Consider the following 4,336-nt stretch of genomic DNA (forward strand, 5'->3'; position numbering starts at 1 on the left):
AAAGAGTAATCTGATACAATTTGATGAACTTGACCTACACCTATGGATGCAGTAGCTCAAAAGAGGGAACAAATCTTTACAGCAAGGATCATCCCCACCCCCTCCATACATAGAGTAGACAGGGATGGGCAACTTGGACATTGGCTACCTAAAGGGGACGGGGGGTGCGCTACAAAGGCAAAAAGTTACTGGCTTACAAGCTTTCAAGAGGGAACCTAGATCCAGAGGTTCGATGACATTATTAGCTGCATTTTTATGTTGTCTCTACATTTTCTTCAATTGTGATCTGGTTGTAACAATGTTTAGTATTCTGGTGTCTCTGTCCCCTCATCTTCTCTTCTTTGTTTTCTAAGAAATATTGACCATTAGGTCTCATCCTGATGGTTATTCACTAGAGTATTGTTCTTATTCTTAGGGACGTTGTAATAAAATAAGTGGCAATTTTGTAATAAAATAAAGGGCAAAATATCCTTTAGAAAATGGTAGCAAAGTTGGAAACAATACAAATGCCCATCATTATTTCTGTATGTACTATTAGTTCTTTTCTCTTTATTTCTGAATATCATTCTATGCAATGGAATAGATCTATGCAATGGAATGCAATTCAGAAATAAAGAGGAATGGACTAACAGTATGCACAAAAATACTGATGAATCTCCAAAACATTGAGTCAAATCCAAGAAATCAGACACGAAAATACTACACGATAGAGTTTTGAGGCGAAAAAACCCAACCATATACTAGTATTTGTACTACATATATATGTTGTTAAGTGCCATTCAGTCAGTTCTGATTCATAGCAACCATGTACAAGGTTTCCAAGGAGCGATTGGTGGGTTTGAACTACTCTCCTTGTGGGTAGCAGTCCAGTGCTTACCCTACAGCAGCCCCACACATATATACTACTAAATGAAACTCTAGAAAATGGAAAATTACCACGGCAACATTGAATAGGGCTGACGAAATGGAACGTGATCGACTGCAAAGACAATGCGAACTTTTTAGAGTAATAAATGTGTTCTTAGATATAATCATGGTGGTAGTTACACAATGGTATGCACAAAACAAATGAACTGTACATCTAACATAGGTTAATTGTATTGTGTATAAATCAATACCTTAAGAAAGCTGCAGCCAAGACATTGTTCTCAACACAAACTTTAACACATGATGCAATCAAAAGATGACAGTACAATAAACCTTTTGGTCTTGAAAGTTTTATGAGACAATACTCTAGAAAATTAAAATACTTTAATGGTCAAAATTAAGTTCCATAACGCTCAAAGACAAATAACATTTCTAGACCAAATAAATAAATAAAAGAGTTGTAAACCTACACTGAAAGAAGTAATAAGGGACTCATTCAGACAGAAGAAACATGATTTCAGATGAGACCGTTGAATTGCAGGAAGGAATCAGGAGCAACTGCAGGATACAGTTTGTGAGCAATTGTAAATGTTATTGCCTGTGTGCAATAGTAATATGTCCTAATATCAGACAAATATTGTATGGAATTTAAACTGTATAAAGAGTTAAAATATGTGACAAGAACACAAAAGGTGGGAGGAGACTCGTGTACTTAAAGTGTTTCAAGTTCTTTTTATTACCCAGGAAGTAGTAAAAATACAAATTTATATTAGACTCTCATAAATCAAAGATGCATGTTGTAATGTCTAGAGTAACCACTAAAAATACAGTAAAAGAATGTGCAATAAACAGATTTATAGAGGGGAAGCAGGTACAATAAAATATTTGATTAATCAAGAGGAAGTCTAGGGAAATAACTAAATAAATATGTGCTAAGGCATTGAAACCAAATCCATCATGATCAAGTTCATTCTGACATGGTGACCCGATACAACACAGCAGAACTGCCCCACAGGGTTTCTAAGATGATGTAATCTTTGTAGAAGCAACTGCCAAAAACCTTTCTCATGGGTCCACTGCTGGATTCCAACTACTGATTAGCAGGCAAGCACATCACCACTGTGCCACCACAGCTATGAAAAAACTTAAGTTGCACAGGGTTTCTGAGGAGTGTCTGCTGTGTTTAGACCACCAACCTTGCAGTTAGTTGTTGTTGTTGTTAGGTGCCATCGAGTCGGTGCTGACCCATAGCGACCTTATGCACAGCAGAACGAAACACTGTCCAATCCTGGACCCACCTCACTACTGTTGCCACTCTTGAGTCCATTGATGCTGCTACTTGGGCAATCCATCTCGTTAGGGGTCTTCCTCTTTTTCTCTGGCCCTCCACCTTATCGAACATGATATCCTTCTCCAGTGACTGGTCCCTCCTGACAATATGTCTGAAGTCTGAGAGACAAAGTTTAGTAGTGTGGTGCTAATCCTACGGTACCAGATAAACATTTAAAACAAATAGTAAGCTATTTGTCAGGTAGGATAAGAATAAAGATATGATACACTGTTCACAAGAGGCACATCTTGAATGTAACACAATGAAAAAGATTTACCATACCCCAATAGCACAAGAAGAAGGAACTAATACAGGCAAAAGTTGTTGTTAGGTGAAGTTGAGGTGGTTCTGACTCATAGTGACCCTATGCACAACAGAATGAAACACTAGTCTCGTCCTGAGCCATTCCAACAATTGTTGTTACACTTGAGCCAGTGCTGTTAGCACTGTGACTATCTGTTTCATTGGGGATCTTCCTCTTTTTCACCCACCCTCCACATTACCAAACATAATGTCCTCCTGATAATATGTTCTAAGTATGGGAGATGAAGTCTTGCCATCCTGGCTTCTAAGGAGCATTCTGGTTGTATTCCTTTCAAGACAGGTTTGTTTCTTCTTCTGAAATGCATAAAGATTGATATCCTAAGCATTAGTGAGCTGAAATGGACTGATATTGACGATTTTGATTTTGACATACTATGCCGGGAAAGACAAATGAAGAGGAATGGCATCACATTCATTATCAAAAAGAACATATCAAGATCTGTCATGAAGTACTACACTGTCTGTGAGAGCATAATATCCCTACACCTACAAGGAAGACCAGTTAATACCACTACTATTCAAATGTACATACCAACCACTAAAGCCAGTGATGATGAAATGGAGGAATTCTACCAGCTTCTTCAATCTGGCAATGATCAAACATGCAATCAAGATTTATTGGTAATCACTGGTGATTGGAATGCAAAGGCTGGAAACAAGGACGAAGGATCAGTAGTTGTAAAATATGGTCTTGGTGATAGAAACAATGCTGGAGAACACATGATAGCATTCTACATGATGAATGACTTCTTGATTGAAAATACCCTTTGTAAACAACATAAAAGATGATTATACATAGGGACCTCACCAGATGGAATACACAGAAATAAAATTGACTACATCTGTGGAAAGAGGCAATGGAAAAGCTCCGTATCATCAACCAAAACCAGGCCAGGGGCAGATTGTGGAACAGACCATCAATTGTTCATACACAAGTTCAGGTAAGAGTTGTTGTTAAGTGCTGTTGAGTCAGTTCTGAGTCATAGTGACCCTGTATATGGTTTTTGAGGAGCAGCTGGTGGGCTTGAACTGCTGATCTTGTGGTTCACAGTCCAGTGCTGATCCTACAACACTGCACCAGAGTAGTAATTACTAAAATAAAAAGTGCATATATAGTAGAATTAGTCATATAAAAATATTGTGATTTCAATGATCAGTTAAATTGGAAACTTTCTTGCAAAACTGATCAAGAAAAAGAGAAAATGTACAAATGATTACTCTGAAGAATATCTACAAATCTTTTAAAAAGGGAAAAGACAAATCAAGTCCACTATGAGAAATTAGATGCAAATACAACTTTGTATTAGCATGTGTCATGTTTAAAAAGGTGGTTATTGATCTATTGTATTTGATTATATATTTTTATAACCCAGAATTATAAATAAATATTTTTTAAAATCTTTAGTTTTCTGATACTTAATCCAGATTATTTTTAAATTAATAATACTGTTCATTTTACTCTTTTGGTAATTAAAAAAAAAAGTTTTTAAACAAAATCGACAGACCATTGGCAAACCTAACAAAAGATAAGAGGGAGAAGACACAAATAACATGCATTAGAAACCACATGGGAGATGTCACAACAGAACCAAAGGAAATCAAAAGGATAATAACAGAATACTAGGAAGAGGTATACTCCAACAAATTTGAAAACTTACAAGAGATGGATACATTTTTAGATAAACACGACCTATCTAAACTTACACAAAGTGAAGTAGAAAACCTGAACAGACCAATAACAAAAGAAGAAATTGATCAGGTCATCAGAAGACTCCCAACCAAAAAAAGCCCAGGCCCAAATGGCTTCACTGGTGA

The sequence above is a fragment of the Chrysochloris asiatica genome, unplaced genomic scaffold (genome assembly GCF_000296735.1).
Source record: "Chrysochloris asiatica unplaced genomic scaffold, ChrAsi1.0 scaffold00454, whole genome shotgun sequence".
Taxonomy (NCBI): domain Eukaryota; kingdom Metazoa; phylum Chordata; class Mammalia; order Afrosoricida; family Chrysochloridae; genus Chrysochloris; species Chrysochloris asiatica.